Source organism: Nanorana parkeri, unplaced genomic scaffold (genome assembly GCF_000935625.1).
Source record: "Nanorana parkeri isolate BGI_ZX_2015 unplaced genomic scaffold, ASM93562v1 scaffold574, whole genome shotgun sequence".
NCBI classification, from domain to species: Eukaryota; Metazoa; Chordata; class Amphibia; order Anura; family Dicroglossidae; genus Nanorana; species Nanorana parkeri.
Window position 1 is genome coordinate 851,579 of NW_017306842.1, and position 25,615 is coordinate 877,193.

Here is a 25,615-nt window from a genome sequence, read left to right on the forward strand (position 1 = left end):
ACCTATATATGCTAGAACGTAACTAAGTATGCTACTAAACCCAAGTAGTGAACGGCCACCTGATCTCTTGTGTACATACTGACGAGGCCGCTGATGCGTGTCTAGTCTGAACAGGCTTCCCTGGTCTCTGCGGTCTTGGCTGCGGACAACTGGACAATACTACTGCCATGCAAATGGAAGCAGAAGTGCTGAACGGGTATCTCAATACCAAAACAGCAAGCTGACAGGTAAGTAAGGGGTATGGGGTGGTTAAATAGTGCAAGGCTCCACCCACAAATCCAGGCTAACTAAAGCTAGCCTTATAACATATCATAAGTAACCACATCTGTCTTTATATCTTTCATTGCCATCCCTTGTACAACAGTACTCTGAGAGGCAGACAAGAAGATGTGCAGCAGTTGTAGCTAATCAGGCTCTCCTACATGCACATGTGCTGTCAGGGAACATACTGACTGGGAAAGAGAACAGAGTGAGCAGAGTGAATGGCTCATTAGTGCAGCACTACTTCTTATTTGCCCACAACTATAATAATGTCACCTTTGGATGTGCTGTGTGGCAGTGGTGTATGAATCACAAAATCAGCTGGACAAAATTACAAATGTATTGCCAAATAGATAGTTAATACAGTACATGTGTATTTCAACTGTGCATTTTGCTGTTTGCCTACAGTTCAGCTTTAGGCATATTTTTATAACATGTTTATTTTTCTATACACACTCATAATTATATTGGACTGAGGATAAGAAACCATAATAAACATTCTATATTTTAAGAAACAAATACGTCAAATGTTTTAAACATTTATTTTATTTCAGTAGTTGCCTTGTGCTTGACAAGGAGCTAGCAAACAGACTGATGTCATTGAAATCATTTGTTTCTTGTTAATTAAATTACAGGAAATTACACCTCACTCTTAATTGGCCATGTCATAATCATAGACATTCAATATGACTTGCAGTTTTGTTTATTAACCAGATGCTGACAGTCTTTCAAAAGTTAGAAGTGACCTTCCCATCCAATCATAACAAATAGTCATTAAAAGATTAGACTTTTCAGTGCATATAGTTACACTCCAGGCTGGAAAACAGGTGTTGGTGCATCGTTGCCAATATGAGGGCCATTCAACAAACCCTCAAATGAAGCTCTGTATTGTTTAATTGATTTTTATATGATGTGCTATAGTGCACATAATGTTGACAGCTAAAACTCCAAATTCCTGTTAATATTTAGTCAGCTTTAACTTAACCACATTTAAACCCCTTTATTTGTACCAAGAATTTGAAGAAAGCAAAATAATTGAAGTACATAAGCTGGCCCAATACCATAAGTATTTGCATTCTTCACGTATATTTATTTATATGGAGCTACTCTGTTCTTTTTCAGATATCACAATCTACTTTTATATGTTTATTACCGCACAGATGTTTCCTATCCCATTCTTGTCCAGTGACATATATTAGCTTGGATTACATGAATTTGGGATGTTGTAGAAATAGAACATATGTATCAGATTTTGTTACTGTCTATACTTCCATAAATGTCAGTATGAAGCATTATGTACTATGTTTTCTCAATATTTAGATAAAATACTCTTTCCTATTATTATAATTAGTAATAGTAGTCATCTAGTATGTACATCTGCACACACAAACATCAGTAGTTGATTCATTTTATCTCCTGAATAACAGCAATTGATTTGCATTGCATATGTCATACTGCACATAGATCATATTGCTTTATGCAAAGTATACAGTAGATGTGTCTTGTATATATATTTCAAGCTAGATGATAGTTTAAAAAGATTTACCATTTGTGATGGTAAGTATACACATCACAAATGTTGGGTTTGCCCATATTTCAATTAAACACTTTCATTTTGGCACCTGTAGCTCAAATGGGTATCACCTTCCCTGGGAAAAAAAAAGGTAGTCCAGGCAGAAAAGGTCTGTAAAAATCTGACTTGCAGTCAGTTTTATTAAAAGGTTGCAATATGAAAAACAAAACAAAACAGAAAATAAATCCTTGCCATCCAGGCACTAACTAAACAGACATATTTCCTCTCTAACCGGTGGTGAGCTTCTCCCAGCCACCTCAGAAAACAAAAGCTTTTCCAGCAACCTTTTACTAACAAAGTTGATTCACCAAAGTGCAGCCTTCTAAGTCGCAGGCCAGACCACCATATTCCTCCAGCCTTTCCCTTTTATCTCACCTGGCTAATCACAGGTGAGAAGCAAAATCCGATCTGGATTACACAGATCCAAAGGTATCCGGAAAACCAGGCCTGGACTTAAACTAGTTTTGCACATATGAAAGAAACTGAGGGGGACTTCCGGTTCCGGCGCCTAATGGAGTAGAAGTGTGCTCCTGAGCTCCGTCTAGCCTTCTCGTGGAACCGATCGTTAAAAGAATCAAAGGACCATTCCGGGACGCTGTCAGGGATCCTAGACGAACACTAACGAGATATGGATCGTTACCTGGCCAAACCGAACTCTGCTCGGCGCTCGCTTCAACCGCCGGGAATCACTGACGGCGCCTCAGAGATGGCGGACGCTGATGATCACGCGGATGCTGGTAATGACATGCTACGTACCACACAAAGCATCGCACATTCAGCTGACCCCATAGACTACCACAAAATAGCATCGGAGGTGGCCTCATTTCTCAAAGCAGACATTGCGGCTGTCATTGCATCCTCCATCCAACAATATTTAGGCCCTCTGAACGCGGCCCTAGAGACTCAAATCTCCCGAATGCAAGCCATGGAGCTGCGAGTTAGTGATCTAGAGGACCGCTCCGAGGCCGAACATAGGGCACACAACGGCACAACCAAAACGATCCAATACCTAATGGAAAAGGTCGATGACCTGGAAAATAGGGCCCGCAGAAATAATCTGAAAATTTTATATTGCAGCATTGCACAATTCCATGGGGCGAAATTATGCATTCTGCGTTATCTCCCCTCCTATCTAATCCCTCGTCTAAAATGTCTTTATCATACATTAGAAACTATTTACAAAATACGCTATCATCTTTTGCGGCAGCGATACCAACCAGCATCCACAAGTGGGCCACGCTGTTACTTTCCCCACCGGAAGAGACTTTTGATCTCATCCAGACTGGGTGGTGTCGCCTCCGACGAGCGATGATATGTGAATCATGGAGGGAAATGCAATTCAAGATCATCCATAGAGCCTATTACGCCTTCGATTTACATATAAGAAACCCTCCACCCGATTGGCTAACGAGCTGTCCAAAATGCCAGATTCCATCGCCTGATCTTACCCACCTGATGTGGAATTGTCCTGCCATCCAAACCTTCTGGACTAAGGTGATTCAATATACGAACTCCATTTATATATAAACTAAAAAAAAACTTACATTCATAAAAAAAAAAAAAAAGAAACTGAGGGGAAATATATCGCCCCTGATGATTTCCCCTTTCCTTATGCTACAATGGCTACAAATCTTCATAGCTACACAATTCCAAGAATTTTATAAGAATGTCCAAATGAAATTGTTATAATATTGTAATATTTAATATATGTAATATTGTAATATATGTAATCAAAGTATGGTCTGGTAATTCCCTAGGCTTTGCATTACGAGACCCTTTTATAATTCAAACCTGTAATTACAGTTATTAAGAGAACTTGGAGCATACCCAGTACACATATCATGTCAGTATTTATATCATGTCAGATAATTTGCTGATACTAGTACACTGTCCAGAATAGTAGTTTACATCCATGTGTTAAACCAGAACTGTCTTATACGTATTCTCTTAGTCCCCCTGCAAGGTCCCACAGATATCTGTTGAGTAGGGATGGGTTTAAGGTTTGGGTCTACCATGGATTCACATTACTGGTGGCCTAATGCAGGGTTTGGTATGCCTGAACTCTGTGTAAGCATAATGCACTGCAAGGGACTTTGGACTTAGGTCAGCTGGCTTAGAAGCCCCATGGCTTAGAATAATGGAGGCTTTGTTATGTGCCAGCCTTCTCACTATAAAAGTGGGGACACACTCCAAGATCAGTATATTGGAAGCTACTGTGGGGAAAAGATGGAGAAAGCTGACAAACTACAGAGGGAAAGATGATGATCAGCTAGGAAACTATACTTTAATTATGATTGCTAGATCATTGGGCATTCAACTCCTTTGCTGCCTTTTTGCTCTTATTTTTGTGGGCTTATTCATCTTTAAGTTTAATGTGTGATTGAATTCAAGTCAAATTGTATCAAACAAATTCAAAGGGACTCCAAATGTAGCACTGAGAAACAATAGATGATCAAATAAAGTTTCAAAAATGTTATTAACAAACAATATAAAACATATTACAAGCAAAAATCCTTAAACCCCTATCGTCTCTCTTCATATATAAGTACATGTTCTAACCACCATCAACTTTGGGAATTGTCCTTAGCAATGTACAAGATCTCTGAACCCATGTCAACACATTTTTCAGTGCTTTGGTGGCTTCTTTAGGGTTGGACTATTACTTTAGTTGCTTATAAGCCCACACTTTGATCTATAATAAATATTATAAGCATTATAAACATATATACTGTATATATATATATATATATATATATATATATATATATATATATAAAGAGAGAGAGAGAGAGAGAACTAGTTTAATGTTTATTCATAAAGTTTTGCCACAAGAATGAAACATTAAGCAGGATTTGATCCTCTCAGATGTTAAAAAGAAGGGGATCCCCCTCACAAAAAAGGTGGGACTTTGGTAAAGATTAATTACTAAGGTTAGATAAGCCACATGCAAAAAACACCATTCTAACTACCTCAGAGTGAGAAAAATGTCCCCTTCAAAAAGTATTTTTAATGTCTTATCAGAAATCCTTGATCAGGTGGTAGGGGAGTAGTTGCAGATGATTTAATGTCACCGGTCACTTGTGGCTGCTGTCCTGTCTAACCTGTCTTGCTGCAAGACTTTGTTTTTAAAAAGTCGAATATTGTTTAAAGGTAGGCAGTACTTGAGGGTTTTAAGTTATTTTGGAGCTATATTGGCTCTTATTGTATGTTGATAGGGCTTTTTTAGGTTAAGTGTTTTAAATTTGTTTTTTTCTTTTTACTCTAAAGCTTCACTTGCCCAACTTTTTGGGTCACTGGCCAAATTTGTCAGTGTGGTGACTGACATCGGCTACATTGCTGGACTCTGTGATTGCAAGGTACCCCCATGGCCACTAAGGTTGCATGCTTGCATAAGTGTATGGTTGGAGCAGTAGATGGGAACCCCCACACCATTTTTGTCTCTTTTATTAAATACTACATTCGAACTGCAAATACTCAGATTGAGGTGCTGCTGTATTTAGGCCAAGATAATTGTATAAGAAAACACATCAATTCCACAGTCAAACTTGCACTGGCAGTGTATTTTGTAGCTGAGACTGTTCTTGAAAACCATACTGTTTTGTAACACCACACACAGTTTTAAGACAAGCCCCGAGCATGTTATTTAAAAGCTTCTACTGTATAGTATTTTGTATGCATTGGCATATGTCCAGTGCCCAGCTGTCCATGCCTTTAATGGTTGCAGTAATTTGCCCATTAACACTCAAAATTGAAAGAATTTAATAACAGGATTCAACTACTAAAGACTACAATGGAGTTTGCCAAAAAGTTCGTTTTTTTCCCAATTTTAAACAGGATTCCTTGACCCCTCGGTGACCCAAACCTTGGGCAGATTCACTCATTACTATTGTTGAGTCTGCCAGTGAAGTCCACCTCTCAAAGCATCCTGTGATGGCGTGTCAACAATGATACACTTCTCCTGAATTCAGAGAAGAGTTACCACTCTCATGCTGGCTGTGGCTGCTTGCACTACAGATGGCTAAAAATTGTTCACAAAATTCACAAACCTGTATCTTTTCAATCAGTCAGAGAAGGTAAAGTTTTTTCAATTTCTATGGCTTGTGGATCATTTAGTAAATGGATTAGGGATTTGTTAAGACTATCATATAGGAGCCTTTATTATTATTATTGGTATTATATAGCACCAACAATTTTATGCAGCGTTTACATTGCACATTCACATCAGTACCTGCCCTCAAGGAGCTTACAAACTAAGGTCCCTATCTCCCATGCATACATACAGTACAGGGTCAATTTAGACAAGAGCCAATTAACCTTCCAGCATGTCTTTGGAGTGTGGGAGTACCCGAAGGAAACCCACACAAGCTCAGGCAGAACATGCAGACTCCTTGCAGATAGTGTCCTGACTGGGATTTGAACTAGAGACCCCAGTGCTGCAAGGCAGAAATGCTACATGCTACAGTGCTACCCACCACTGTGCTACCGTGCTGCCCATTAAGATATACTTTACCCGTGTGCTACCAAGACAATGAAAATGACACACAGCAAATGACTTAAGAAAAAAAGAGCATTGTTATAAAACTTGTCCATCAATTCTCCTTTTTGGCTGCCTTTCTATTAGTTTTGTATGCTCAAAAACTGGGGTAACTGAATTAGGTATATACTGTATATTGCTTATAGTACATATAAAATTAAATTAAAAACGATTCATTACTTAAACTTTATAGGGTTTTCACTGGATAATATTTAATGATATTTCTTTTCGATGTGTCATCTAAAACTTAAAACTAATGGCCTTGGTCACAGACCTTTTAAATGTTTTCAGTACATGCACCTGGAGTAAACCCCTTTGCAGCCATAGTGGGAGAAGGCTGTGTACAAATAATGCCAAGCATACACATGTGCTTGGTGTCCAGAACACTTGGACATGTTTGACTATGGGAAACAATTCCACTTACATTCCCTCTGTGCCTGCAAAGTGGTTTGTTCAAGATGCAGACCACCATTAGCGCTTAGTTTATTCTCTATGCCTTATAATAATGATCTTAAAATATACAGAGATGCTTTTAAGCAGTTTAAACACATATCCATAAAGTTTTACATTTTCTAAATAAGGAATGATGTCCCTATTTGGATCTAATTTGCCATTTAGTTATTTCCTTATAGTTTTTGTTGCTATACTTAAAGTAATACATTAATGAAAATAATTAGTACATTTGAATCATGTGTGTAATTGATGACATTTTATTCTTATAGTTTTATAAAAGGTCTATATAGTCATCTGTTTATAGTTCTGAACATGTACATCCCAAACCTCAACAGCAGACATATATGGAGCTGATGTATCCAATAATTTAAAAGGAAATTCTTGTTCGCTTTGAATACCCAATCATGTACAGATGCTTTTCACATTGAATATTTGAAGTGAGTATTCAGACAATTTATTGAGTGATGATTCTCAACTCCTTTATAAATCATCCCAGTGGGCTATATTTTGTGCCAGTATTGCCTGTGCAATTCACCCCCAAGGTCTATAACGAAAAGCTCCATCTTCCCCAATCAGCCTCTAATATCTGATAAGGATAATCAGTATGCAGAGCATTCTGACTGTTGTACTATGTGCAATAAACAGAATCGTGTGTTGACAATTTATGTCAACAATTTATTGTGTATATAGTGTCTTTACAGCAATAGCAGCTCTTTCTTTGTGGGGATTTCATAATGGGAATAATGGGAAATACACTGACAGATAAGGGACAGAGATTTTTATTAAGAGAGCTTGGTGTACCAGATACAACCATGGATTGAGAGCTGCACGTATGTGGAATTCCCTTCATGCTTATACCAGACAGTATTCTCTTCAGTACTGGGTTGTGCCTCAAAAATGGGCATGCCTGTTCAATCACTGATGTCTAGCACTTATTGGATTTGGGGAGTGGGAACGTTTCCACTGATTGGTGTGTTTACACTCCTCATTTCTTCCATATACAGAGTTCATCAGGAACAATCTACAACAAGACAATTCAAGATTTGATTGAAAAACAGTTGACAGATTACTGTGAACTGACATTGGTGTGAGTCCATTAAAATCAAAGAAGACAGAAACTGGAGCAGTTGCCCATGGCAACCAATGCAACCATAGTCTTATCTCTTCAGTTTGATCAGTTAAGCTTTAAAAATGAAAGAAAGAAGCTGATCAGTTGCCATAGGAAACTGCTCCACGTTTGATAAATTCCCTTCATTGTTTTTGTCATGTAGTATTAACACACCAAATCCACACTTTTATTGCATCATACATGATAAATCAATCTATTGTTTGTTTTTTTTCTCCATGCAATGAGAACTACCCATTAGAGTTCTTAGAGAGATAAATCGTGGGCCATAATGTTTGTGTCACTGGCTGAATGGTGGACCTGTCATGAAAGAAGACATCTTGGGTTTTTCATCACTCTGTAAGGTCTAGTGACTGATTGTGACAATACTATGGTTGATGAATGCCAGGCAGTCATGAGTTGCTGCTTCAGCTAAGAGGTTTTGTCAGAAAAAAGTGCCATACATGATAGCAGAAAGCTTAGGCACGAGGTCAAACTGCATTAGGGCAATAATAGTTTAGTGATGACAATGCAATTAAAAGCTACATTTATTTTCAGTGAGTAGAAAGATAGGGTTTATTTTAGCAGTAGACCAAATCAGTTTTATTCACAACAGGAAAAAAAATAAACTTTCTTAATACCTGTATGAAAAACTGTGGAGTTTTTAATGCCACTTTATAATCACATTAGGAAACGTATGATTTAGTTTGTTAAATAAAGCCATTCAAACTCTTGCTATGAAAGTTAAAGCTGAACTAAACTCTGAAATCAAACTTGCTTTAACCCTTTTACTGCCAAGCCCTCCGGAACACTTTTAATCTCAGCTGGCCACACCATCTTTGCAATTTTCGACTTTTTAAAACTTTCAATTGCAGCTTTTAGAGTTTGTAAAAGACCCCCCCCCAAATCCCCGCAATATGATGCACGTGTATGTTATCTGTGTGTGTGCGTGTGTGGTGGATTGTGTTTTGTTTTCTTTATTCTTTCTTTTTTTTTTTACTATTGGGAGGGCTTCAGGGAAATATCAGGGGTCTAAATAGACCCCTGACATTTCCCTTTTGAAATAGAAAAAGGAATTGAGGACCCTTGAATTGAGTTCTCAATCTGTTTTTATGCAGCCTCTGTTCTGAATGAATGGAAAGCACTCAGTACACAGGCTTCCCATTCACTCACAAACTGGAGATAGTAATTATTTAATATCAACCAGTTATGAATGGATAGAAACCTCTATAGTGAGTGCTTCTGGCCATTCAGACACTCATAAATGAACATGAAGTGATGCACAACACTTCCTGTTTATTCATAACTAGGGACTTATAGTACTATGTGTCCCCCGTTGTCACTCCAGTGTTTTTCTGCATACAGAGGATCAGTAGATATCACACATATTTACCAATCCTCCATTCAGTCCTGCACAGAGCCACTGTCATCCTGACACTGACTGCATGGCAGCATCTCTTCTCTGTCCTCCCCACGGCTCCCCTCTGCTCACCGCTCATCCTGACAAGCTGCTCTTTCCTTCTTTCTTGGTTAATGTAAAAATGCTTTTTAAGTATAACTAGTCAAATATTTCCATGTGCCTTGCTATATATACATTTTTTTCCAATATACATTTTTTGTTTAGAAATGTTTATAGCATGAAATCACTTATTCTTTGAAATGAAATCCAAACACACATTTCTCTTGTTTTGTTGTTGTTGAATTTTAATTGCCATGTAAGTATAATATTGAAGAAATAGGAAGACACATGCAGGATGCAGCTGTGTTTACTATAAAACAAATTGGCCCCGTGCATTACAAATTCACAGCAAAAATAATGCAAACTGCCAACTACTGCTCTTAAAATAAAGTTCAAAATGAATACATCACAACTGTCAGGCAGGGAAATATATTGTTATATTGTATTATATATCTATGTATATAAATACTGGGGTGTGTGCCAGTTTTGTAGTTGTTGCAGGCTGTGCAGTTTAGAACAGAGACTTGTCTGTTAGGGACAGTGCAGGGGAGCCCCTGTGAGGGGATAACTGTGCGAAAGGATGGTTGGAGGCAAAGGCGGCTCTAGAGTTTGCGAGGCCTTAGGCGAAACCTAAACATGAGGCCCCACATATCTCAAAGAGCCCTGGTGAGATACCACAGGGCCCTGGTTAAATCAGGGCTCTGTAGAGTCGCACCAGCCTGATTATACCCCTCAGAGCCCTAGTGAGACCCCACAGAGCCCTGGTTAAAACAGGGCTCTGAGGGGTCTCACCAGGGCTACAAGGGGTCTCACCAGCCTGGTTAGACCCCACAGAGCCTTGGTGAGACCCCACAGAGCCCTGGTTAAGCCAGGGCTCTGTAGGGTCTCACCAACACCAGGGCTCTGTAGGGTCTCACCAGGGCTATGTGGGGGTCTCGCCAGCCTGGTTAGACCCCTCAGAGACCTGGTGAGATCCCACAGTGCCCTGGTTAAACCAGGGCTCTATGGGGTCCCACCATGGCTATGTGCGGTTTCACCAGCCTGGTGAGACCCCTCAGGGCCCTGGTGAGACGCCAAAGAGCTCCGGTGAGACCCCACAGAGCCCAGGTTGAACCAGGGCTCTGTGGGGTCTCACCAGGGCTTTGAGGGGGCCTCACCAGGGTAGCAGGGCTCTGTGGGGTCTAACCAGCACCAGGGCTCCGTAGGGCCTTCCCAGGGCTTCCACCATGGCTTTGTGGGGTCTCACCAGGGTGATGTGGGGTCTCACAAGCACCAGTGCTCCATAGGGTCTCACCATTGCTCCATGGGGTCTCACCGTGGCTTTGTGGGGTCTCACCAAGGCTCTGAGGGGATCTCACCAGGGTAGCAGGGGGGTCTAACCAGCCTTGTTATGAGCTGGTGAGACCCCACAGAGCCCTGGTTAAACCAGGGCTCTCTAGGGTCCGAACATGGCTCTCTAGGTTCTCCACAGGGTTCTCACCATTGCTGTAGCCTGTGACTCACCATTGCTGTAGCCAGGACTGTTCAGGGAGCGTCTCGCAGGTGGGAGCGTGCAGGACCAGCCGCTGCTGACTATGTCTCCGTCCATCTGCCCCTAACAATCCTTCCTCCCAGCCAGACTGAACTCCGCCCTCCCGGCCAAATCGGGATCCTCGCGCCGTGGATGGGAGTGGTGAGGTCTCTTCCCATTGGCTGGTGGGCGGAGCTCCAGAAGACCATCGGCCGTATGGACGGACCGAGGAAACGGATGAGCTCTCAGCCCTGTCGCTGTCAAACTGAGAGTGTCAGTTTGACAGCGACAGGGCTGAGAGCTCATAACGTTACCTGGCAGTGAGGTAATGTGCCGGCAGGGTAAATTAGGTGGCCGCGAGGCCCTCGGGAGCGCGAGGCCTAAGGCGACTGCCTAATTTGCCTAATTAAAGAGCCGCCTCTGGTTGGAGGCTTTTCTAGTCACTGAATACACTGGTAAAATTGCTGGCTGTAACAGAGCTGCTGAACATTTAAAGGACAACTGTACCTTTGGCACAACTCTCCTTTAAACAATTCCTCCTACCCTCCCTGACAAACACAGTTGGCCCAACGATCTTCAATGTGCAGCCCTGTCCAGCACTATTTTGCATTTTCATTTAAAATGTCAGCTGAAAGACACCACGAGTATGGCTTACTCGCAGGAATGAGCGTGGCCACTTCTAGCATACACATTGAAAAAAGCACTCAGAGGGCGCACTTTTGCAGCAAAGGCTAAGTGGCTTTGGGCAGGGCTGCACAGCTAAGATTGTATGACTGAGGAGAAAGGTAAGTATTTAAGAAGGGGGCTATGCTCAGGGGTGGGGGAGATTAATTAAAGGACAATTGTACCGAAAGCACAGTTTTCCTTTAAAGTGACGGCACAGCAAAGTGGTTTGGGCCTATATCAAAGCCCATCATATAGATTTTAAAGGTGCAGTGCCCCAACTACTATCTAGCTATAAGTACCTCCTAGCTGGCTCTGTTGCAGTGGTGTAATTGAATATACATCTTAGCTCAACAACAGCTTAGCTCCAGGTGTGATAATTGAGAAGAGGACCCTACAGCGATTGAGACTCCGGTTCAATGAAAAGCCTTTACAGCTAAAAGAAAGAAAATTACTAACACTTTGTAGAATAAAGTTTTCAAAGGTTGACAGGTTTGCATGAAAAGTAAACACCTGACAGAGGTTCTCTACACCAAATCTAAATAACAAAACCTTGGAATTCCATTACCATCATTCCAGACAGACATATACAGTACATTAAATTGACTTTTAGATGTCACTTTATTGCAATTATTTAGCTGCAAAAATTATTATTATTATACAGGATTTATATAGCGCCAGCAGTTTGCACAGCATTTTACAATATAAGGAAGACATGACAATTACAATACAATTCAAGACAAGATGGTAAGGAGGGCCCTGCCCATGAGGGCTTACAATCTAATAAGTTATTTTATTTTTAGTATTGTGATCCCAATTCAACTTCACTTTCCATTGATTGTTTTTGTGGTATGTGTAGGAATTTGTTTTGGTAGAATATCTGGATCTGGATTAATCATAACAAAATCATTATAGTTCATAAGCTAGAAGATATATAGATGAGTTATTGACATTTTGTTAACTGTTGAAGTGAATGTGACCCGCTATAGCATGTGACTGTCCTTTTAATAAAAAATGGATATGAATAATGTCCTTCCTTGTATTAGCAGTGTCTTCACTGCTAGTAAAGGTTCATACAGAGGCTGAACAAACAGTTATGTTAGTAAAGTTTTGATAGCTGTGACCTGTAAGGTGCACCACTGAAATAAAAATATAGCTCCCCACTACCATTCAGTTTGTACTATTTGTTAAAACTTGCTGACATAAACTTTATCTTTGAACTTGCCTAATATGTGTATCCATATTATCACAAAAATGGCTGCCAACACACAGTATGGAGCCATGCATAGTTTTTTTTTATCCAATATAAGTATAAGGATGTTTAATGTGCTCTAGTTTCCTTAGCCACTGTTTCATAACACAGTATTTTATTAGAAGGTGTTTGACTGTGGTACAATTCTATTTTATACGGTGATTAGACTAATCTCAGTTGTTTACATTTTTTTAGGCATTTTTTACTGTACATTTAATGCTTTGTTATGCATGTAATAATGAAATGCATTAAATCAGAGTGACAGTTACCATAGGACATTTGTGGGCAAGTGCCCAGGGAGACAACATGGTAACAGTGGACAGCACAAGACTTTTCACTTTGTGTCTACTTTTTTTGTTTTTACTATTTACTTTATCTGGATACTTGTGGGGGTGGCAATGGAGACTAAGAGATATCACAAGGCTGTTTTGGGCTCAAGTAACATTCAACTCTCTCCTCTTTCAAAACATAGATGCAAAACAGCACTACACATAGAAAAGACAACACACATTGTTTTGAATTTTGTTTTAAATGATGTAGCTGCCACTTGACTTCGCTTCATTTTAGTCAAACATCAATGCTATATGATTGAGCAAGCAAACACATACATTACATATAGAATGTGGTTTATATGAAAACATCCCACATTTTAAGTGTTTAACACCAAATCTCATACTTGTTTATCTCATTACAGTATATTCCTTTATCCCTGCATGCTATGATTAGTAGACATGTGCGATTCGTTTCGTTCCGAATCGAAATTCGGACGAATTTTCGGAAATTCGGACATTCGGATATATCCGAATTCCGAATTACAGATATAACGAATGCAAACGAATCCGAATTTCCGTTTCCGAAATTCGGTAGCGGCAGTTCGTTCGGACGTTCGTTTCTTATTCGTTTCGTTCGTTGGAGCAAAGTGACATTAGAGGAGAAAAACATTTTCCCCCCTCAAATGTCACTTTGCTGCAAACAAACGAACGGATGAACGAAACGAATAAGAAATGAAAACGAAACGAACGTGCGAACAAACTACCACTAACGAATTTTGTCAGAATCCAAATTCCGAATCCGAATTGACTTTCACACCCAAATCCCGAAAAACGAAATAACACAAATCCAAATTTAAAATGAAACTAAACTAAAAGCATTTTTTGGCAGTGCACATGTCTAATGTTTAGTAGCTGATTTTGCATGGAAATACCTTAAAACAGTTTTACTTTATGTAAAAAATGCTTCCTGCCTTCTCACACCAGTGCTCTATGCTGGCATGGCTGAGCAACAACCTCCCCCCTCACCACAAGTATTCTTACAGACTTCTATTGCCGAGAAAGATAGAGAAGGCCTGTTACTGCCAATTGATTGCTGAGAACACTGGCAGGGTTATTCACAAAAGGGTGAAGAGTTTGGAGAAGTGAACAATCTAGGCCAAAATAGCTGATTTGGCAAAATTCTCCAATTGAGGTCACTTTCCAGTTCAGATTGTTCACTTCTCCTGCCTTTTCCAAACTCTTCACCCTTTTGTGAATATCCCTCTGGGTCTAACTTTGTTGCCTATTAAGGTGGCCATTCACCTTACAACGATTGTACAACTTTTGTTGTACAGACATCTCACCCTTGTTCAATTTTCTTACAACTAGCCCATAATGCACAGACCAATGTAGTTCACAATTAACGCTCATCAGCACTACCACCTGGCTAATTTAAAAAACGTACGATCTGCCCATCTTGGACAGGCAGATCGTACTTGCGATCATCGCAAGCCCGCACCCCTGAGGGGCGGGCTTCCGATGACTGCAATGCTGAACGGGCAGTGTGCGCATGCGAACACCGGCCCGTTCGGCATTTCTCTCCCGAGCATCATTCAAACAATTCCCACAATTCTCGTACGAGAATCGTGCAGTGTATGGGCACCTTTAGACCTTACAGTCATAAGTAGATACCCTGCACAAATTCTGTACTAGAAAAATTGAGGTAAGACCTTGAAAATTGAGTTTGTAACTACAATGTCTACTTGGCTGCATATCTCTTTCTGTGCCTACATTTTGGCTTTAAATTACATCGCTGATAGAAAAAAAAACAAAACCATATTTTCATGCTTTACAAATAGTGAAAGACTTGTGACTGTTAGAGATGTGGACAAGAAATGTCAGCACTTCTAAACACACCTTTCCACAATCTGATTTAAGAGGAAGGAAAGAAATGCTATACCATTTGAACAGCTGATAAGAATCAGCTAGAGTAAAAAGTAAAATTGAGTGTGAATTATATATTTTTACTAAGATAAAAAAGTTGCAGGAATAAGGGGTTTGTACCCCTATTATTCATGGTAATGCATGGTTTATATGGGAAGATATCAGAAAATGGCTCAACAGAGTGGCAAGATTTCTTAAATCTGTCTTGGGTTAAGTCTAAAGGGGTTCACTATAATGTAATGACAAGTCATGATTACTTTTGGGAAATAAAATCAGCAAAACAGGGATTAGAAAAACAGTGATACTGATCAGTTTCCTTTACCATGGGAATAGAGTAACTTCAACTTAATGCATTGCTAGCTTAACTGAGTAGGGAAAGATCAAATGGAGTCTGAGGTTTGAGAGCAGACAGGAAAGTCAGCAGACGGGTAGGACAAGTGGTTCCTATTTATTGTAAAAAAAATGTGTTCACATATTCTTTTAAGACTTCAAAGCCTGTTATCAGAAAAACAAATTATATTTTCATTGGTCATATGATGCATGAGAGTGTAAATTTAAGCAAACAGGCACATTTCTAAGAAAAGATGTTGGCTTTTAAGCGATGAGTGAATTGATCTGTGCAAACCAGCATTCAATCCACATTACATGAACTTGACTTTTGTGATCTTTGGAAAGTGTGTGCCTTAAAGTCTGATTCATTTTCAATCCTTGATGCATTGTGAAGGATTCCCCATGTATGTCCTGCCATTTTCACCTGTGTCCACCTGCCTAACCATATTGATAAGGCTAGTAGTGTCATCAGGCACAACCCCTATTTTTCTTGACCAAAAATTACAGACCAAGTTTTGCTTTTTTTCTTGAAGATTTTAAATAGCAAATAGGCTAATCACTGCAGGTATGTTAAGGTTCCTGAATTACTTCCCCACCTGGCTTTCTCTTATAATCAAAAACAATTCCACAAGTTTAAATTCACAAATTAAAAGAAAATGCTGTACATATATTTTGATGATTAAATGCATGTATGTGTGTATCCCAGAATCAAGAGAATGTCTTTATCTTCATTTTATGGGAAGGTGGGGACTGTTATGGTGTTTTGGTAGAAAATCTCATTAATATATTCAGTTAATCACCAATATATACACACAAACCATATATTAATGTAAATAACTAAATGACCCACGTTTATACAGAATCCAAAAGTCAGTGCAAGTAACCTGTGTGTTAAAAAAGAGCAGAAAACAGAGGTGTGAGTGGTCAGGTTACATTACTTAAAGTGGACTTTGCATGGGAATGCAAGGTTTGCTTTAATGTCAGACCCCATCCCCAAAAAACTCATATTAAAAGTGCCAAGTATGGTACAAGTATTGTAAAAAAAAAAATGAAGTGAATAAAACTGGAACCTTGTAACCTCTCCCTTTCACAGTTAGGACTAGTTGGAGAATTGGTGGTAGAAAATATGTTAATTTGCTGATGTGGCAAATCATACTTTAATTTAAAAAATCCTTGCAAGTCATAGATATGTTGTCTATTATACTGTACTCTCAGAACAATTGGTAAACACAAATATTAATTTCCATGCCCAGATTATATCTGAGTTTTTTGTAACTATGCCATTGTCATTCAGTGGATTCAGTGGATTCTCTACTGGAGTTGGCCCTATCAGTTTGCATAATTACATCACTATTTTCCTGAGATTCAAAAATTGAACCACCACCACTGCAGACTTACTAACTATATGTTCCTAACTATGCCAGCCTACCACTACCAAATATTTGTATTATAAATGAAAAGAAAAAAAATATGTTTTCATACCCGGACAGTGTTGTTTTTATGCTGCAAAAACATTTTTTTTGTACGTTTGTCTCTTTTTGATCATATTTCCCTTGCCCATTCCTACAATACAAGTCAGTGATGGTGCACTGTGTTTTCACTACAACCTGGAGAAAAATAGTTATAAAAGTATTCTCTAGTATTTTGGAGTTTTCTGATTATAATATCATGATCGTGATAATGGTTATGCTTATACTATTAATTCACAAAAGCATTTACCTATTTTGTATTTAGAAAGCATGTCAAGGACACAGAGTTTCAAGGTAAAGACAATTCATAACAGCTGCTGCAGCTGCTGAGTTTGCTATATACAGTATTGTACGGGCATGCATGAAATGATATCAACATTATTAATATGGCTCTTTACCAATCCACTGGAGTAAGATACACTGATTTATAAGTACAAGCAATAATAATAAAAAGTTTTGCATTAATAAGGTGTTCTACCGCAAATAAATCTAGCTTGATTTTGGAGCCATTATATTTTATTTTATAGCTGTTTAATCTATTAGAGTGGCAATCACACAAAATAAAATGTTTAGGAGTCCACTATATGCCCCGCTTAACGGACATATTCAAATATAATTATATGCCTCTACTGAATAACATTAGCGCAGACTTGAACCGCTGGTCCCCCATGCACCACTCTTGGATGGGACGAATAAGTGTCATCAAAATGATGGCTAGATAGGGTGGAACAGACTTATAGCATGGAAGAACTCACCCTTACCAGATTAGACCAAAAGGACTGCCTCTCAACTGCGTGCCGTGCCCCCATTGGTGTCATAGTTGTTATTGTCTTTCCCTAAATGTCTGCAATTGTGATGTATTATTTTGTGGATTTTTGTGTTGTTTATTTTTTGTTTTGTTTTGTTTATTTGCAAAACTTTTCTTCAATAAATACGTATTATACTTCTCATTAGCACAATAAAACTCCCATGAGTCTTGGGCAATATTTAGCCATCTGCAGAGGCTAATATCTGAATTTAGTCCAAACCATATATGTTGCAGGTAAACTAGTTTTCAAGATACTGCTATCAAGAATCTTTCATTCTGCGTTAGAACTTATTAAATGAAAGATTTCTCCCTCCCCCAAGCTAAATAGATTGTATCCAAAGGGTTTCAAAATCAGCATGCACTTGGTTGCTTCATGGAACAAGATGTGAAGCCATGTCTGTATACAGACTCTTACTGTAAAACTCATTATGGTAAAAACCATGATACATTAAAAAGTGTATTTGAATCATGTGAATACTTTCAGCATACCTTGTATAACCTATGCATTTATTAATTTAAAAGTATAAGTGACTGATACTTGCCATCATCATCCTTGTTTAGGCACATTATAACCAGCACTTGTTGACAAAGTGCCATGAGCATCAAGAAAAATGTACAGTAGATATTAATACCTATAATAAAATTAAATATTAAATAAATGTTTATTGATTTTTTTTCAGTGCATGCTGTCTGTATATAGCAATTAATCAACTTTCAAACATAATATGACATAATTAGTTTACATTTCAGTTTTCCATATGTAAGTGTACTGGTGTCTTTTATTTGTGGAATGTGCCCAGGAGGTGGCAAACATCAGCTATACTTAAAGAACAACAGGCATGCTCCAAGATTGAGAGTTGTGTCTGATCACCAGGACAATAACCAACTGCTTGCTTATCCATTGTTCACCATTTGCTGTCATTCATTATCCACTCGTGTTAGCTTTCAAGACCAAACTTGTTGTGCTACGACAAATGCCTTTTAGTACAGTTCAGATTTATTTGATCTTTTTTAGTGTGTTTATTCAAAAATGTTCACTCTGTATGTATATTTATGAGGTAGAGATCCTGTAAGAGACAAGAAAAACATTAATTTCAAGTTACAGCCTGCATTTGGATAAAGCATCCGTAGCTGAAGTTTCATCCTGGGTGTTCTGTATGGTGCTGTAACGCATCACATTCTTTACACTTAAACTGTGATGAAAAATTGATATCACTGCTTCCCACGATGGTGCTTCTAATAATACCCACCACACTCCTGCATCAGACTAAAATGTGTGACAAGCTTGTCTGCATAATCAGTGTGTGTGCTGTATACATAGGAGGACTCATATGTAATATCCTGTAATTTCAGTAAATCTTCCTTGATACCGATATGATGAGCATGTGATAAAGAGTGGGTAATGCACATACAGTATACATGCATGTATTTAACAAATATGCTATTACGTTTTTCAACATGTTTATTAAAAAAAAATATTTTTGACCCCAATATATGCTGTTGATCCTTAAGGTGCAGCCTAAATATAAGGGGGTTGATTTACTTAAGGCAAATAGGCCGTTCACTTTGGAAGGAAATTTCCCTTAGCTTAGAGGATGAGGCAAAGCTCTGCTGACTTCCGCTATTCAGTCATGTGCATGTAAAAATACAGTTTTTCTTTATTTTCCTTGCACATGATTTGGTATTGTTTGCAAAGTAAAATTTCACCATGGACTTTTAGCTAGATCAGCAGGAGGCTAAGGCAGGCTGGGGGACTGGCCAAATGTTAAAAGTTTGTTCACCCATTTGCCAAACTGTGAAAAGGCTGGGTACAGGTTGAACTCATCTTCATACCAAATTCCAAGCTCATCCCTGCTTTCAGTGTACTATCTGCAGTTTTTGTAGTTTTACAGCAAATGTTAAATATAAGTCAAGAGAAATATATTCCAGTTAAGTTGCTAAAACTGTTTTTTTCAGTTTTATGTACTATGAAATGTGCATAACACAAGGTTTAACCAGGTGAATATTTAAAACATACTGAATGCTTTTTTAAGTTATACCAATAATCCTCCCCTTTACCTGTTGTTAAAATGCATCTACATCTAATATGTTGAGGCTCACAAGTCCTTGGTAACTGTGGAGTGATGTGGTGGCTGCATTATTTCAGGCTTTTGTTCCCTCTATTTTCCTGCGAATAACACTCTTTCAGTCCTAGAGTGACATGCTGTATCTATAGAGGAGCAACATTGTCACGCTACGCTGTTCCCTCTTTCCTCTTTTCTCTCATCAACATAACATAATGAAAATGTGTTCTGTAGCCCACTGAGGTGACCTGAGCATGACTGATAACACTGCTTGGGAGTTCAATGCAGCACAGGTACTTGTGAGCTCATTACAGATATTTATGAGCTCACTGAATTTCTGTCAGTATCAGCAGGTTTTTTAAAATTTATTGAACAGATTTAACATTTTTTAAAATGGCATATTTAACAGACCAAAGGGAGCAAATATGTAAAGCTCATGGTTAAAGGAGAACTATGGGATGATTGATGTACAATCATCTCCATAGTGATATACACTCCATCTCCATAGCTGCCACACGTTGGCTCTATTGATCGAGAACTGAGCAATCATAAACCGCTGATCGCTCAGTTCACATTCTTCTCCTAGCAATCACCGTTAGTCACTGCTCCCCGCAGGCATTCCCCCCTCCCCTCTCCTTTCCTCCAGCGCTGACTGGAGGGACAAATAGGGGAGGGATGGGATCTGCTTGCTCTGCCTTTAGTGAGGCAGAGCCAGCTGTCACTCACGCAGTGGGGTGGATCCCGACAATATTGTTGGGATCTTTTCTGGCTGCAGTGTGGTTATGCATTGTCAGCATATAGCGGGCAGTAGCTCGCTATATTCTGAGTTTTGGGTCACAGGAGGACATTAGCAAATGTCCTCCTGTTATGCTAAAGAGAACTACACCCAAAAAGGTTAGGTTTACAAACACTTTAAGACATCTTTAATGATACTATACTGGCGATGTCATATATTGTCATATATTTTGGTCTAGTCTTTGCTAATGTCACTTGAGGAGAAATTTTAAACTGCAGCAAAATTCAGTTCATACTTTGAAAAATTTGAATTAACTGACTCAGACCGTTACAGTCTTTGACTGGTATTTGTCCACTAATTGCTATTCAAATTGCTAAGTTATTCAAATTAAGAGCTAATGTTTTTTAATGTATCTAAGAGCAATGAAGGCCATTGATAAGCTGAATACAGCAGAAATCTTGTTCTTATTACTGCTTAATTCAGCTATTTCTGTTCATCAGTCTGACAGGTTTTCTTATGAGCTCCGGCCATTCCCACAAGTGTGGACTACTGCTGTTGTTTGATCCTATTGACTCATTGTCCTTGTCCCTTGTATTGCGGTACTAAACGTATAACATCTACAAAGAGTATTGTAAGCCACAGGAGCAAATTAAAAAAAAAAAGAGAAAGAAAAATCTAAGTGACCAGATTAAAGAAAAAAGTCTACACCAATTAAGAAAGCAACCTCAGTCTTCTTTCTTCTGTGGATTTTCCTTTATTGCTGATTCTTTCCAGTGTACATGTTCTGAAGAAAACAGCTGATTTCATGAATTTTATAAATTTTGTAAGCAGAAGCGAACTAAATGTTTTGAAGAAAGGCAGCTTCTTCCATTTTGGCTCCTGTATAATAAATATGCTTCTCTTGTGTAGTATTTTAATCAGTGTTATTTGAAAAAGATTTATTCTTAAGCACTGTTCAGTGGCTCTTCATACTCACCAGGGCTCTTGAACTCTTGTCATCCATTCTATGATTTACACTGGACATGCAGATTTTTGCTTTCTGACCCAATCCTTTACATTAATCTGTACCATCAACGCATTCATGCCCATTGTTCTTCAAACGACTTTCCACATTCCACAGAATAAACATCAGTAGAACAGGTTTTGTGGCAGATACCCTGCTGGTTTTGATAGATAGCAGGACTGACAGGACCAAAGCAAGGAGGTAAATATTGTGGTGATTGTTGGCTATGTTACTGTGACAATGACGAATCTTCACAGGCTGAAGTCCATTCACACATCAACACATTCAAGAAAAAAACATGACTTGTAACAACAACAAAATTAGAGGTATTTGAAAGACCATTTGCTTTGAGGGTTTAGCTGTACCATAGGGATGTTTATTTCATATCCTTTTTTTCCTATTTGAAAAGGAAATAATTATTGCTTTAATGTATGATAATAGAATGTTACCACTAAGACATTTTAACAATTCAGGGATCTATGAGGCACCACTAATGCCGCATTTTCAGTTGCGATCATGCCATGTTTTTTTCCCATGCCTTTGTGCAGGTTTGAGTAACGTCCTCTTGCAGGGAAAAAAAAGCGCATTTTCACAAGCCATCCACAAGTAATGGCACCACAAATATGTTGCATGTTTTTAACGTGTTGCGTGAATGCGTACCAAAGTGCATGCTTTGGTGCACGCTCATGCAATGACATCCTTAGAGATGTCAATAATGCAGCATAAACATAAAGCTAAAAATTAGGCAACTTTACAATATATTGTTATTTGAATGCTAAATATTTGGATTTACAAACACTAATTAAGCTGTGGTATTTATTCTGAACTCTGGTGTCACTTGCTGGATTTCAAGATCTACCAAGTTTACCCAGCAGATGGAAAATATGACAAAAGATTTTTGTTAAATCATATTTTTATTTTTATTTTATTTTTTTTCATTTTTGTAGGGTACAGTAGCACCTTAACAAAACTATGACCTATAAATCAGACAGGGTGGCCAGGAATGAAAAAGATAAGGATTTTTTAAAATTAAGTAGACTTTTAGGGGATTAATAGCACCAAAGCAAATCTATATTATATATTATATATTTTGACACACGGAGCAGGTAATGAGACTGACAATTAAATAAAATAGGTCATAATTTAATTAAAAAAATAACATTCAAAGGGATTAAAATAGAGAAAAAGACTCAGGGCAGGCTAGATGTTAGAGAAATAGACGATAAATCGTTACCATGTTAATCCAAGGAGCTGTAAAAAATAAGTATTGGCCCTTCACATAGCTGCTGCTCTATGTGTCATTTACCTGGCAACACAATACGAGGTACAGGTGGTATAGTAGGTTACCAGGGAAACATATATTGTAAAGTGGAATAAACGTATTCATATATACTATACATATCAAAAAAGAAACAAATTGTGTCTTTAAATGTAGCAATGAGGAGAGTTGTAAGGCCCATACACTATTATATAAAAATCTATCAATTACTCTGTGTAAAAAAATCCACCCACAAATGATCTGAAACTGGTCAGAAGGTTCAGTTAGAAAATTACTATAGAAAAAAACTTCAGACATTGACCACTGTGAGTGAAAAAAAAAGCAGATTTTAAAACAGCCAGATATGGCAAAACCCATTATAAATAGAAAAAATATATAACAATATATAGATAACAATACCTTTAATAAATGAGGGCTCTTTTATTATCTTATTTATTAAATTATCATTTATTAACTTATTACTTATTATTACATTTATTTACTGAGTCAGTATAGAAAGGTAGTCTTAAAAATAGTCTTAATGGTTAGAAAATAGAATAATGACATAAGTATTACATGCTAGTTGAATGGAGGAAATAACAAATAGGGGTATATATAAAAAGATATCTTCTGTGTGTCCAAAAGTCTGATGATGGCATGGACTGCAGCACCAAAGGAACAGCTATTGGCCATGGCAGTATATTACCAGGGATCTCAGCAAATGCTCACAGACTGTCTTGTTAGAGAATTAATACAGCAGATTCACATGTGTCAGTCAACAAAACAATAAATATGTATAGTGGTAATTTCACTTGATGCAGCATCTTTAGAGTTTTTGACTGGGACACTACAGCTCACTGCCTGCTAAGATATTTTACTGGCACAGCCGCCTGAAAAAAATTATCTATTGTGTTGGACTGGTGTGCAATCACATTGACATCCCATGTTATAAAAGGGATTTTTAGGGAGCCAAGCAGACAACATATATAAAAAATATATGCTTTTTTCTCTTCAAATACTAAAATCATGTAAGAACAATACATTATTCTACTTGCATGACATATATTTGACAGAAATTAAGTAATTCCTCCATATGAACCTTCAATGAACTACTATTCAGCTGATTAATACCATGTTACTGCTTCATCAGTAGTTGTACCGAAGTGTATTTATTCCCTTTTTTTCAGTCATGCTGTGAACCAAAAGCAAAAGCTCCAAGGCAGGAGACCGCAGGACACATATAAAGTTTCATGGATCTCCAAAAATTATAAAGCGTTCCAACACATCTGATGACCCATCAGTTATTCTGAGGTTGATCTACCCATTCTGATGCTTAAAATGAGGCTGCAGAAAAGAAAGTATGGTAGGGTCCTTAGTATTCAGCATCCAAAGCAACAAGCATATTTAGATACCACTCTAGTGCTCCAAATATACCCAGTAAGCCCAGGGACAGATTTCCTCCATATGTGTGCTCCACCTAAGTGCGCTACCTTCCAGGAAAAAAAAAAGCCACACCATAATGGCTAATATTTATCAATCAACAGCAGCAGTAAAGAGTTACAAATTGTGTATGCTGAGAAAAGTAGCTTTCAGAGTTGTTTCACAATGCACAAGGAAAAAAGGAAACTAGCCCAGAATCTTTAAACTTCAACAGGTTTGGTCCTGAATATTGACTCTCAGATACAAAACACAGAGCAAATGTTAGTGTGTTCATTTTGCATACCCAATCATTTTCAAGGGATATTAAAAAAACAAGATTTTTTCTAGAGCATTATTGGGTATACAAACTGAACACAGCTTTAATTTATTCACTATCATTTGCTTTGCAAAGAGAACATATACTTTGCTAAGTGAAGAACCTTTTATCCTTTAGTGAATCAACCCCCCGAGAATGCTATATGGTATTTGACAGCTGAGAATGTCAACGGGGCAGAGCGAGCCATGATGTCACGGCTCACTCCGCCCATCTGTTTACTATCGGGCAGGAGATGTAATTTTGCGGCAAGTTTTAGTCGAGTTTGGACGGTCGTCGCGCAGCTGGACTTTTTTTATTTTGGCGGGCGTCATGCATTGTGATTGACGCTGGATTACATCGATGGAGCCATTTTTTTAAATTAAAAAAATAGTCAAAAATGTACTCTTTGTTATTTTTTTCAATTACAGGTTTTTTTTAAAAAGTGTGGTTTGTTTATTGACTTTGAATTTAACCCTTTAGTGAACGAGTAGGGGTACACCTTACTCATTCACAAGGGGGGGCGGCATCTGAGTGCCTACTTAATTAAAAGGGTACCTCATGGAAATGGGTCAGGGTTGTGGGTGAAAAGGCCCTTCTCACCATCGGCATGGGTACACCCTCCCGATCCCGAGGACACATGGCCTGGCGCGTGATTGTTCCCCCCTTTTCCTACCCTGCTGGGCCTGGGCTCGGATCAAGTGTCTGGTAAGAGGGGGCGTGTCCTAGAACTCATGGCGGCAGGACTCACCTAGGCTGAGCTCCGGGCTTCCCCTCTCTGCAGACTGGACATTCCGTCCTCACTACCTTCCACTCTACATTGCCGCACACATCCCGGGACATACACCAGAAAGACGAATAGACGGGTAGACGAATATACGTACCGTACCGTCATGAAGAAAGGCACAGGGCGCTCCGGCTCGGGCTCCGTAAAAACGCCGAACAAGGGGGTGATTACACGCTTCCTGGCGACGGAGCAGCAGCAGCAGGAACGAAAACGAGGCTCACCTCCACGAGCGGACGCGTTGTCTGACCCAGCAGTGTATGAGAGAGGAGCAGAGGGGATGGCTGCTTCCACAGACCTTAACGACACTCGGGATCGCCGCTCACTGTCCCCGGTGGATGAACTGGTGAGAGCACTACCTACTAGGAATGAATTAACAGCGATGCTCACTAATTTGGAACAATCCCTTAAGACAGATATTTTGTCT